Raw genomic sequence first — 14,350 nt, forward strand, 5'->3', positions numbered from 1 at the left:
TGCTATAGATGTAAGAAATGGAATAACTTCATAGGTGCTAAACTGCTGCAAGGAACCCACTCTCCCCTCTGGTGACACTGAAGTGCTACGCAAGCAAACTTCAGGCAGGCAGCCCCATTTGGTATTTGTGGAGTTAACAAAGTTAAGCTCTCTCCCGGCTAGCCTCTTCCACTAGGAATGCAATTAGTGTTCACCTATATAAGGAAACCTGCCAGGCGGCGGGGCTGGGGCTGGGGCTAACTCCGCGCCCAGAGAGCGGCACTGCGCGGGCTGGACAGGGCTCGGCGGCAGCAGCAATAGCAGCGGCAGAGGCAGCAACAGAAGCAGCAGAGCAGCCCAGCGCTGGGAAGGACTATCCCGTTTTCTTCAACTTCAAGACGAGGAGGAAAAGAGCAACAATGGAGTGGCAGGTATGTCGGCACGGAGCCCTGAGGCGGGAGGGTGGGAGAGAGGCTCGGGGGGTGCCTGCGAGACTTGTTCCCGCAACTGCTGTTCCCCCCCTGAAATGGCTTGCTGGATTTTAGAGAGGCTGCAAAGCAAAAGCGTGCTTCTTGTTTGCAGCAACATCTGTACGCACGATTACATTCACTTATCTGACGTTCTGTGCGCTTCTAATTCACGTACACCTTTTTACCGGGGTGATAATCAAACTTTCTTATCTCTGATGGAAATCAGATGTGTGACTGGAAATGAGGCTGAGATGCTTTGCTTAACTCTACGAACCTCTGCAAATGCGGAATTTTATGGTACTGTCACGTCTGGAGAGCAGTCCTTCACTTTGTAGCGTGAAACATGCCTTTTGTGAAAGGTGTGCTCCTTTAGCCCTTCCGGGATCTCAGTGTTCTTTATTGTGATGTGTGTGAATGCAGCCCAGTCAGCGTAGCTGGGATGCGTTTGCTGGAATACAGGGAGTTCCTGCAGTAATAAAGCTTTTTCAGTGAGTTAAAAAAACAAACTGCAGGTTCTGCTCTAAGAAATGTAAGCAAAACTTGTTCTTCTACTGTTAGAGATTACACCAATTCACAACAAGGATGTGTTGCCTGGGAAATATTTGCACATTCTGTTAACCTTCACAGGAGGTTCTGTGTAAAATCCTGACTGAGAGAGTGAAAAGAAGGGGAGGAAAAGTTTGTTCCGTGTAGATATTGGTGAAGACATAATAAAAAGTCAAGTTGAAAACTTACCTCAAACAGCTTTCTAGTTGGAAGAATGCTGCTATGCAGTCCTTCAGGATAGTTAGCCATTAGCATCAGCCAGCACGTGAGTTCTGTGGCAGCTCACTCAAGTTGTGTGCAGTTAGGGTATAAAAGATAGCAATGAAAGAATACTTTGAGTTATTTCTCTGAAAAGTGCCTTCTAAGGAGAAACCACACAGAACTATTCAGCAACAGGTGGAGTTTATTTTCAAAATGCTTTTGTTATCTTAGCAATTGGTAGACATAACAATGCTTTTCACTAATTTTCATTGTTAATCATATTTAAGTGGGCGTATGAGTGATAATGCACTAGTTATGGGAGTTTCAGCTCTATCTCTTCTGAGGACCAAAGTATGAAAGTAAAGTACAGTCTTACTACTAAGGGCTTAAAAGCTTAGAGTGAAGATTATTGTTATTTAAAAACTCATAAAGTTTTTACATTTTTCTGAATGAATGTCTACTTGGAGTCTGTAATGCGACATTACTAAGGAGGCATCAGGATTGTAATTCACCTGTGTTGATACATGTTCTCATTCACTTATATGCATGGCAATCCTATTGAGGAATCAGTGGGAATGACACACACCAGTAGTTTCAGTAGAGCATTTTATTGGAGCATCAACATGGCAAAGAAGGTATACACTAGACAGTGCTTCAGAACTGCAGCTAGTGAGTTGATTGTCATGAAACATCTTTGGTCTTGGTGGAAGGCAGTACAGCAAATACAGTACCAGTGGACCAGAACCATGCAGTTCCTTTGTATCACTTCTCATCCTTGTGATTTTCAGTTCATATCATACAATCACAGAATCATTTGAGTTTAAAGGGATCCTTAAAGGCCACCTAGTGCAACTCCCCTGCAATGAACAGGGACACCTACAGCTAGATCACGTTGCTCAGAGCCGAGTCCAACCTGACCTTGAGTGTCTCCATGGATGTGGCATTCACCACATCTCTGGGGAATATAACCTTTATTAATGTTAATTGAGTGGAAGCACAGAGGATAGATTTTAGTAGGGTCGTTAGTAATTGAAGTATGAATTTAAAGGGCAGGATAAGGCACTATATAAACTTACTCTTGAATCTCCTTTCCCCTAGCATATCTAGTAAATTACATTGTCCCCCTTCATTTGGCATCTAGCTGTGCTACAGTCATTCATGGTCTTTCGGCTTCCCAGTGCAAAATGAGATAGAACTCTGATTCAAAGCCTGCACAGAATCTTCTGGGCTGGCATGAGCTTACTCTAGCCCCGGGTCTGGGGTCTGGAGCTCAAGCCTTATAAGAAACAGCTAAGGGAGCTAGGAGTCTGAAGAAGAGGAGGGTCAGGGGAGACCTTATTGCTCTCTATAACTACTTGAAGGGAAGCTGTAGTGAGCTGGGTGACAGCCACTTCTCTTGTGTAACTAGTGATAGGACTAGAGGGAATGGCCTCAAGTTGTGCCGGGGGATATTCAGGCTGGATGTTAGGAAGTATTACTTTTCTAAGAGTGGTCAGGCACTGGAATGGACTGCCCAGGGAGGTGGTGGTGTCACCAATCTTGGAGGTGTTCAAGGAACATTTGGATGTTGAGTTGATGGACATGTCTTAGTGAGGACTATTGGTGATGGGTGGATGGCTGTACTGGACGATCTTGTAGGTCTTTTCTAACCTCAGTGATTCTGTGATCTGATCAGCAATCTGTGGCCATCCTGGGGCTGGTCCCAACTGCAGGCTTTTCCAGGGAGATGGGCGGCAGTGTGGGCACTCATGTTCTTTGCCATGAGGTTTCTTGTACCCTCCTCTGCCACCCAAAGCATATGTAATGGGGCAGCTGCAAAGCCTGTGCTATCACACCAGAACCTACCAAGAACTAGGATCTGTGCTGCTACTTATATATATATATTAACTTGGTGCTGCAGGTGTGGTACTGCATGAGTTTTCATTGACTCAGATGCACAAAAAACGAGTCCTTCTCTGACCAGGATATATGGCTGGGAAAAAAAATTTAACCTTGTTTACAGTAAGAAGAGAATTGAATAGTAGATGAAGCAACTTAAAGGATAGATCTTGTGTATTTTCTGAAATCACAACAAAATCCAGTAGATATGGCTGGGTTTTACAATGACCCCTTTCCTTCGCTCTGGCAAATGACCCTCCTGCCCTACACATTTGTCTCTTGTCCATGTTAATAGGTGATGTGTTTCATTCACTAATTAAGAAAAAGAGCTAGCATTCATTACTACCCCTTTTTAAAGATTAATTTTTCATTCAGTCAAGGGTTCTTTGATATCAGTTTTAGCAGTTTACAGTGCAGCAATGGTGTCATATTGGACTGCATAGTTTGGAAATGAATACTCTGAACCTAGGCAAAGGTGCAGCAAGTTTGTGCATACGCCTGTAGTACCGTCTTTAGTTGTGTAACTGAGATGAGACTGAAGTGAAACAGAAATATTTGAATGTTGTGACAATCTGGAGTTTAATGCATGACTGAACTGGAATTTTTGTTTGTATGCCTGAGGTAAGAAGCATCGAATTATTTATGGGTATGACAACCTTTGATTACTTGGACCAGATCCATGTTTTTTGTCTCTGTTATATTACTGTTGGGTTATTCTCATGAGAAGCTTCACCCATTTGTTGCTTTCAGAAGAGTGAGTACTTGATGTATTTGGCATATATTATTGCTTTTTTTTGCATTAGAAGTGAAAATTGTAAATGTCTTAAACATTTTTTACATTTTGTAAGCTGTTCGCCCTACAAATAGAAAAATGGTTGATGTGATTTCTAGACTTAAACAGAACAATCACGGCATGTGTTTATTTTCTTTTTCTGGCTCATGTGCAATTTGAAGCTGAGTGACCCTACGCACTGGCAAGAGGAAGCTAGGCACATCATGCTTTTTTCTGATACCTCTTATCATTTTTCCAATAAAAAGAAACACTGGTTTTCAAAGGTGTAACTGGAGAGCTAGAAATAACAAATGACCATGCTGTATTAGCTGCATGCTCTCTTTAGGGTTTTGTTAAAGGCTTTACCCACCCCATTATGCTATCATTCTGTAGTGTAAGCGTTTTATATGGCATGTGTGATTTCATTGCCCTAATGTGACCTTGGGAAATTCCTTATTTCCCCTGAAACACATGTGTAAGTGAAAATTGCCCTCCGCAGTTTAGGAGTTCTATGGAAAGAATCTGGGAATAATGCAAGGAGGAGATGGAAGTCCAGAGTGAGATCTGAGCCATTCTTCTGTAGCGTTATTTTTGCATGCACTTAAATCTTTGCTTTGAAGACTAATGAGAGGGCAGCATAGGAAGGGCAACCTGATTAGTCTGCCTGATTTTTTTTATCTGGAGATCGCATGATTCAGAAGAGGTGAGTGTAGTGTGAGATTTACTTCTGTCTCCCTCTTGTTCCAACTATATGTAGATGTATCTGGAGTTTAAAGTTAAAAACATAATTCCAAATCTGAACTGCATTATCTAGACCAGCTGCTGTCCTCATTCCCCAGTGCCTGGCTTGTCTCTGCTGAGCCACTGAGTTTGAGGATAAAGTATGATGACCACAGTCTGCAAGCACAACCTAAAATTGAGATGTTGTGTTCCCAGCTAGAAGCCTCTAGCCTAGCCTAGTACTGCAGCTTCTGTGCGCATGTGTGCCTTGGAGCCACGTGAATGCTTTTAGCCTGGAAGGCTGAAAGCTGGACAGTGTAAAGCTGCGCTTTGTCAGATCAGAGGATGTTGCGCTGGACCGTGGACTGAAAAATGAAGTCTGCAGCATCTGTGTATTTATTCACTAATGTGTAACTGAATTGTTTAGGAAACAAAAAATGGAAGTATTTTAATTAAAAAGGGTTGAGAAACATAAAGCATGACAGATCTGTGATAAAGATGTGGAACTGCAGTTTTCTCATACTTCTTGTATGTTTATTCGGTCTGAGAAGTTCAGAAAAATACTGGGCTGAAGATTAAACTCCCCAGATTCTCTGGTCTTGTGCTATCTCAAAAACAGTCAGATTCCTGCAGGCTTATGTGCTGGATTCATTTGTTTCTGTGTTAATTCCAAGTTATACTTCAGAACTACTTATCAAAATTAGAGTTCTGGAATACACGCTACTTGGAGACTCAGACAGGAAGGCACTGAAAATATAGAACTTGTTTTAGAATCTGAGTTTACCACCTTCGTAGAAAATATTTCCATATTGGGTTTTGTTTTTTTTTCTCTCATTAAAAAGATTGGCATGGAATCTCATTTTTGATGATGTAGTAGATAGCTGAGGGAGTACAGAGATGCTTCTTGGCATATCTTGTGAAGTTCCATTTGATTATTTGCATGGTAAGTGTATTATGTGCTCAGCAAGATATTTGTGAACATACTTGAAGTTGAATATCTATACGTAAACAGATGCATATTTTCAAACATATCTTTGTCTAGGATTTTAACACATACTCAGATTCACATGTTCCTAAATTCTTTGCTTGATTTCTTAGTTAAAAAGAAGGTATTACTCTCTTGTGATACTGTGCCCATAGGGTGGATCAACAGGTATTTGCTTTTACCTATGTCAGTTGACGCTTGTAGCACTTTCCTTGAACACTTCTACATTTTTTTACAGGTTTTCTGTAAAACTCCTTTGAGCAGTGGATATTCAATTTCATGTTTTTTCCTGTGGTACTTTCACTCAGTGGTAGTTTTGTCACTGGTCCTCTGGATGTCAGGTTTAGGAAAGAGTCGTTGCTTTTGTTAGATGTCTTTCTATGAAGCTGTACATAACTTCAGCTCTATTTAGGATTTAATGAAGTTTACATTCAATGGCATGAGTGAAATGCCATTTTTGACACCTTGTGCATAACTCCAGCCATTCCAACAGGCTGAGAACAGCACTGTTTGTAATGCATGGGATTACAGAGCTGATAGGGTGTCAGCCTGTAAGTGTCACAACTTGTCCCCTGTGCTCTTCCAGCAATGCATGGGCTCCTGCTGCTGCATTTCTAACATTTCTGCTTTGTAGCTGCCCAGCCTGGAAAATTCCATATGAAACCTCACGCCTCCTGAAGTAGGTTTTTTGGGGCACATTTAATTCCTCTATGTATGAAACAACGGTAGTGTTCCTGCTATGTTAATGCTCTAAAAAAAGCAATGGCTTTACTGCATGGTTCGTATCTTTGTTGTCTCATTCGCAAGAAATACCACACCGTTTTAGCTGAGGAGTTTAGGTATTAGCAGTTAATTACAAATTCTTACCTTAAGTATGGCAGCATGCCACAAAGCGGTTTGGGATATCCTATTGGTTGTTGTTTCAAAGTTATGCAGCTGTGCTTAACACTCCAGTGGGCAATTCTGGATACGTCGTGTTTCGCCTTTGATACGTTGCCATACCACCACCATTAGCGCAGTGCTTAGACTGCAAACATCTGTTTGCTTTTATTGCACATGTGTTGCTTAAGATGTTCTGTTTTTACATGATGTAAATCACTGGACTCAACTGGCACTGTATGGTTTGTTTACCAAATAGAACTTAAACTGTGTCAGTAAAATGTATGTCATATGGGATGACATATATGACATATGCAGAAGAGAAAAAAAAACAGTTTGTGGCTGCAGTCACCAATACTTCCAACAATTCCAACGATTCACCAATAAGGTTTTTAAATTGTATGAAAAGAATCGTGCAGATGTCTTTACAGAAGTAAAGGTGGCAGTGAAATAGGCACACATGCACACACCAGATGACAACAATGGGCATAGAGATATGCACTTAGCATTATAAAATAGAATCAAATAGAATCTGTGTATCCTTCATTCCAGAATTTTGCTATACTTATGCACAGAATAGAACAAACACTTATTAACAGGCACTTGGCTTTTCTTATATCACTGAATATAGCTGACAGTGGCCTTTCAAATGGAAAAGTTACCTGGACTTTGAAGTTTAGCTGTTGATCTCAGCAACTCTTCAGCAGTACTTCTGTGAATTACTTCTGTGTTAGTACACTAGTGTTTCAGACACGTTTTGCTTCTAATGTGCACCACTGCACACTGCTAGAATGCACAACAGGATTGATTTGGTTTAGATTAATGAAAATGAACTCAGTGAAATGACTTACAGTTGTTAGCTCGCACTTTAATTTTAAAGGTTAACCCAATGTGCCTTGAAGGTTTTTGTCCTTATGTTTCCTTACAAGTAAGAGTTGAATTTGAATGTTTTGTCTATGTCACATGAGAACAAAAGAAACAAATCATGAGGAGAAAATGGAAGATTACAGCTGAATAGAACCATCAGCTAAATAGTCCTTTTATTTTTCAACACAGGCACTTTAAAGTTTTGGTGTGTACAGAATTGCTGTATATTCAGAAATGAAATAAAAAGGTGTTTTTCAATTGAGAATTGTTTTAAGGAATCTGGAAAGTTTTATTTATGAAGTTGGTATCATCTGCAAAGTTTGTAGTACATCATCTAGGCTGATCGAGCTAGAACTGTATTCAAAAGAAGTCTGAGCAGCTGGCAAGGTGTTCAGAAATCAAAATCAAAGAATCAAAGGGAGCACAACTCAGTACTGTCGGGGATGAAAATATAATTCAGTAATAGAAAGTGGAGAATCAATCAGATAGAAAGAGTATCTGCAAATCAGAAAATGAATGTGAGCCACTGATGTGACAAAATATTGAAATGTGAATATGTCATTTTGGCACTCATTACTGATGATACAAGAGGATGACAGTTAATTATTTTGTCCTGTTCAATTGTGATAAGCCTCTGACCTGAATTTTTCAATGAGCTTTATACATGATAAAGAAATATATAGACAAACTGGAGATGATCAGTTGGAAAGCAAGTGAAAAAAATGTGACAAGAAAACTTGATAAAAGTTGCAGAAGTGGAGTATGTTTTAGGTAAAACTGGAATTCACAGAGTGTCTTGTGAAAGGATAGAATTAATAGTCTATCCAGCTGCCTTTCCCTACTACACCAGAAGATCCTGCTTGTCCATTGCTGTCTTCATGTGAATGCAAAGGGTAAAGCTGGAAGGGTGTGCTTGGAAGCCAGCTGGAGCTGGAGAGACTGCTACTAGTGAGCAACTCAGACTGCTAATTGCAGAAATTGAGTTTGGCAAATCTCTGTCTAGAAAAGAAAATAAACTGTACCCTAATACACAAGAGTAGTTAATTGTTTTGCATCTCCACTGAGGATTGAAAAGAATACTTCTTGCAACCCTCATGGGTTTGGTCAGATTTGAGGAACGGGTTACCCAAAGAACGTGTCATAACTACCTTTGGAGATTTTTCAGTGGCTGAGGAGATACATATCAGCTTTGTTCTGTGATCCTCCTGGGAGAAGGGAAGTGACCACGTAGATTTCTTGAGACCATCCTTTCTGTCTTTGATTCCTAAGCTGGTGTTTGTATGGAAGCATGGAATCCGAGAATGCGTCTCAGTTTCAGGCCCAATGTACCTGATGGTCATGTCCTAGCTGCACAGAAGTGCTTAACTTGGGCCTTTATCTCCACCTCCTGACCCTGATTTCTGTTCTCAAGCCATGTGGTATTATGTCAGCGGAGCAAGACTCTTGGATGCCTCACAGGTGACCTTTCTCTCAGGCATGAACTGGCTCAGCCCTAGACTGGTATCGTATCTACAATATAATGCTGCCATGTTTTCTTCTCCCTATGTAAATGAGCCATAGACTCATTGCTTAGGAATTTGGGAAGTTGAAATGGTTTCTTTGCTTTTAGATTCCACCCAGTTATTAATCTTGTGTCATAACCAAGACACCTATTTAACTTAAGCATTAAGTAGCAGTGTGAGTGAATGAAAAGTGTAATAGAATTATATTCCAAAAAAATGTGTGAATAATTGCATATGTGAAACTGTTGCCATTTAATCTACAAAATACAGACCTTTTCCTCTTATAACTTCATTGCATTATCTATACAATTAAAAATAGAACACAACAGTCTCTGTAGATGTAAAATAAGCAAGAATGCAACTACTGCAAATAAATGTGGGGAAATTAAAAAAAAATTGTTTGTTTTAAAAACAACCACCGCCAAGAAAATAGACAATCTTGTTTTAATGCAGGTGAGGGAGGCTGTTCACCCAAGCACTGTATCTAAGTAGAAATAGTTGTGAGAGTTTCAGGACAAGGTTCTCTTTGGACAGTACAGTAGAGTGTTTAGTTTGTTGTGTGAAATATATTATTGATGTGTTGCAGGCAAAAAAAAAAAAAAAAAGTACATTTCCCGTGGTTATGTAGCAGTTCTCAGACATTGATTACTGTCAATCGATGCTGTACACTGTAGTGCGATATCCATTAACCTCACAATGAAGATACGAGGCGTAACATTTGATCAGTCAGGTCCCAGATTAAAGTCGATGATCCAAAAGAAGGAGAATGTAAAAATAGAAGGAGGCAAACATGTAAATGGAAGTGAGATTGATTTCTTCTGCTTGGTACTTCCCATAACCTCATTCTCATGAGTCAGCATTTCCGAGGTCGGTCGTTTCACATGAGACTGGTTAAACCAAATTCCTAAATGGTGATTGTGTCTGGAACACAAAATGACAAGTGTTTAGCTTCCTAAAATTAGTTCATATATATTGTCAATTGTAAAAGATGGGCTTATAAAAGAGTTATAAACTTTTTTTTTTCTTTCTAATTTATATTTGTATTAGCTTCTTTAATATCACAAGCATCCACTTGAAGCTGTCCATCTCTTGTCTGTGAATAGATTAGATGACTCTAATGGGAAGGGTGCAAAGGGATTGCAGTAAAAACATATGCTAGCAAAAGAAACCGTTTTCTACTTCAGAGTTCAGTCTTCTTTGTGTTCATGAAAAACATAGCAGGCAGAGCCTGAATAAGCTCCCTCTCCTTCCTACTGCAGCCAGGGGCTGTTTGTCAAAACCATTTTTCAGGCTGATATTTAGCCCAAATGGTGAGACTGTTACCATAAATTTCTCACCATGTGGATCATGACTAGGGCCTCCATCTTGCAAGAGAGATCCCATGACACATTCTGCTCATTGCTGAAGGAAAGTTACTGTCTTCTTTCACAACTACCTCTGACTGAATCCATTCCTTATTCTGAGAACAGAGAAAGGGAATGTTCTGTCAGGCAACCAACATATAACCATTTGAAAATACTCATTTGGCGATGGCAGTCATTACTAGGACTTTCTATTACTGTCCTTCAGGACTGGAGCATATTACACTTTACATTTGTAGGCAACATCGCTAACTTTCATTTCTGAGGTTTAGAGTTTTACATCTAAAAATATTTTGCAAAAATTAAATTGAACCAGACTACTAAAATATTCAGTAATTGCGGGCAACTGTATGGCCATATGTCTATTCAAAAACAGCTTTTAACATTTTGCCTGGAGAAAAATCCTCTTTAAAGTGCTTGGACAAGCTAAATCTAAAGCTAAAACTTGTTTAAAAGATGACGTTCTTCTAAGTAAGGTTCAGCAATTCTCCTGGATTAGAACCTGTCAGTCGTTTTTTGTGTTTTTATGTGTTAAAGATAGATGTCAAAGTAAAAATGTAATGAAAGACAAAAAGCCTTTGTACAGTAATGTGAAGATATGACATTAATATTCAAGAAAAAACAACCTGTATCTTCTAGTGAGCTGGAACTCAGCATTTTGTCCGTCAGAGTCATTAAAGGCAATATTGAGAAAGATATGTGCATTATGAATTAGGTTTGGCAGTGTTTAACTTCTAAGTGCATGATGTGGGATCTTATGCTTTCACTAATGTGCTTTTTCTAGTCAGTACCTCAGAATAAGACCTATAGTACAGAGGGGGATGGGCTGACAGAAGAAATGCCTGCTCTTCTCTGGAGCTCAGGGTATGGTTTTTGTGCCCAAGAGGTGCTTCATCTGCCTGGGTTATTATTCCATGTGCAGGGCAGAACTTGTTTTTTAAGCATAGCTAGAGATGCTTTCAATTTGGTCTAGCTCATCCAGGAAATACAAGATGTGTGCTGGAGGCCTTTTCCTGGCTAAGGGTGTTTCTAGTTTACGTTCAGTATATCTGAGAAGGGCAGTGCTTTGGCCAAGATGTGGCAATATCTGTGCTGATACAAACTTATTTCCTCCTGTAGCAGCTGTGCCACTGGGAGAAAGATGCTGCAAGAATCTTGACTTTCTGGTCTTACAGAAGGAAGGAGGCAGCCTGGTTTGTGGGCCTCACTTAGATCATTTTTGTATGTTTTATATTATACAGATGTTAATGAAAAAATCCTAAATCATTGAGTTAGGGTTTTTTTTCCCTTCCACATGGATGTCATAAACACATGGGAGATGAAACAGAGGAAAAACCAAGACTAAATTAAAATAGGCTTTCCATAATCTTAAAGCTCTGTGTGAAGTTAGGCACCTCTGTCGGCTTCTGGCACTTGCTTTAATTTGGGCCTCCTAAATTATGAATAGAGGGAGACAGCAGCTAGGTGCTGAGCACTAAGTAAGATTTTCGGTTACCTAGGATTTAAAAGACAACTGAGTTCTGAGTTCCATATCTCTTTTGGTATGGCCATACCTTCCGGAAGTTTAGGTTGTCATTTACAGCTGATTCCTGTCTTGTGTTCAAGCTACCATCTCTCTTTTACAGTAGGATGATCTGGGTCGTAGCTCTTGAACACAGTGCTAGAAGGTGGCAATATAACACTTCTTCACCTCAGGAGAAACCATTTTCAAGGGTTTTTTCTCCCATGTGCATGAAAAGTATTTGGTCTGGTCCGCTCAGACCATTCCTTCTGGTGATGTATCTGACACAGCTACAGCTTCCTTTCCCTGAATGATCAGCAAGCAGGTGGGATTTTTTAGAGTAATATTCTTTTGCCTTCAGTCTCTGATGGGAGAAATGGATTATTTATGAACTACTGGGAGCAGAAAACCCTGTGTTCTTTGGACCACAAGATGATTTCTTTCTTCTTGCAATAATTATGATGCAAGATTTTAAGGCTCTGAAGCTGTGATGTAAATAGGTTAGTCTGTGAGAACTGAAATTGTCCTCATTTTTAAAGACTACAAGTGCCTACTGAATTATCTCTATGTTACCAAAACTCATCAGCAGTAGTAAATACAGTTTTGAGCTGATGAAATTTTTTTCTGTGGGGGGCTTCTTTTTTTTTTTTTTTTTTTTTCCTTTGTTTTTGGGTGGTTTTTTTTTTGTTTGTTTTTGGTATGTCTGTCCATTCACTGTTTTTAGTGCCTGCCATTCCTTTCTCATGCTCTCACATGGACAGAAGTTGCATGCTCATGTAGTATTTTCACTGTAGGCTGTGCTTAGTGCTCGTACCCTAGACATGATTTCTCTGTTCTCCATTGCGGTGACTTCATTTTATCTTAAGTTTTTGTGGAACTGTAGGAAGAAAAAGACTTTAAAGATGTTGTAAAAAGAGAAAGGGTCTTGACTTTTCATGTCTTTCCTTGTTAGAATCTACAGTTGGTTTTGGACCAAGGATTTCAGACTGTTGGCATCTCTCCAAAATGGCTTAAGGCTTTAGTCTTAAAAAGCAAAAATCCCAGGTGCAGGAGGCTTGAATAGCAAGATATTTAATGTTAAGTCTGTCATGTTTTATATTAATCTTCTCTGTTTTCCCCTAATGTAAGACAGGTACAACCCCAATCTAATAAACAATTGCAAGCACAAACACACTTCCCTTGTGACTCTCTTAGTATTGCAAATACTGATGTGCTCCACTGTTCATGTATTGTGCTGAATATAAGATCACTGATTTCCCACAAAAATGGTAAAACATCTCTTTCTGATTCAAGAGGTTTTCTTCACCGTATACGTTGCGAGGTATTAAGCTGAAACAGTAGGGTCAAGTATGTTACGGACTCCTTTTTCAGTATTGTGTGGTTTTTCTGGTACACTGCTTATCTGCCTCATGCAAAATGATCGTTCTAAAGAATACAATTGCCTGAGAAGACTTCAAAGGTGTGAAGAAGGGGAACTGTTTACAGTGTTTCATGCCAGCAAGTATAACAAGAGATACCGGATGAATGTTACAGAAGCACTCAAGCTGTACTGATCAATGTACAGAAATTAGTATATGGAGTGTGACAGTCTTGGGGAGAGATCTGTATCCAATTATAAATTTCTCTTTGCTTTATGAGTAACATTTATGTGGAACAGTCTTTCAAGGGAAGTGGTAAAGCTGTGTACTAAACCATTGGCAAATGAACTGCGCAAAGTCTTTGAAGGCTCTTCAGAAAGCAGATCTGAAAAGAGAGGAGGTGCGGATCTGATGACATAATGGAGTTTCCTTATATAAATTCTGGCTTGTATATTGACCATTGTGCAATCTGTAAAGTGCTGTCTCAGAACCTTTCAGATATTCCACATTTATAGCATTCATCACCAGACATATTTCTTAACCACTGCTATTAGAGAATTTTTTTATTAACTAGTTATTTTTTTCGGAACGCTTGTACAATGGACATCAGAGAAAAGCATTTGCCAGTTTAAAAGTGAAGTCTCTGAAAGAAGCACAAGAAGCAACAAATTCTGAAATGGTAAATGTTCTACCCATTAGATCACCATTCTGAGTTGTAAGACACCCGAGTCTGTCATCTTTCTCCTTTATCTCACACAGTGGTATTAGAAACCGCTGTGTCATTTGTAGATCAAATGTGATTACTTGCTCAGTAAAACAGTGAAAACAGCCACATTTCACATTTGCTACAGTTCCCAACAGGTGTGCAGCATAGCTCTGTGTGTAGTACAGATAAGTATTGGGTATTACCTGTGAGCATAAGAGCCAGTGCCCTATTCTGAGAGTAGCTTGAGAGTACCTAAATAGCTCATTGTCTTTAAGTAATTATATATTTCTGGTTCATATCATTTTATTTATTATTCCTTATTTTCCATGGAAAACTTCAGCTGATTACAACAATATTTTTTCTAAGACTGATCTCATTTTGACTACACTCACTAGAATGAAGAAGCCCTTCATTCTTAAGAGGGGATGTGGAGAGAAATGTAGGAGCCAGCTTCACAATTGCAAATGGGTTTTCTTGCTGTTCTCTGACCCAGGCTCCCACAGAACCAGGTTCAAGCTGATGATAGAATAGGACCTCAAACCTAAACTGCTTGTGTTGCATGACTCCTAATATTCCATTTTGAATAAAAACATTCTTAATTTTTTCTTGAGGGATTCAGAGCACA

At 39.5% G+C, this 14,350-nt stretch overlaps 1 protein-coding gene across 1 annotated transcript in view; it reads left to right on the forward strand.

Annotated features, from left to right (window-relative positions):
- The first annotated feature begins 253 nt into the window (after positions 1-253).
- The window catches only part of MID1 (midline 1), a 234,112-nt gene continuing 220,015 nt past the window's right edge, over positions 254-14,350 (forward strand). The window contains exon 1 of the mRNA XM_015887013.2: positions 254-410. The gene's annotated coding sequence lies outside the window, so the exon portion shown is untranslated. The remainder of the gene's footprint in view (positions 411-14,350) is intronic.

Source organism: Coturnix japonica, chromosome 1, assembly GCF_001577835.2.
Source record: "Coturnix japonica isolate 7356 chromosome 1, Coturnix japonica 2.1, whole genome shotgun sequence".
Taxonomy (NCBI): domain Eukaryota; kingdom Metazoa; phylum Chordata; class Aves; order Galliformes; family Phasianidae; genus Coturnix; species Coturnix japonica.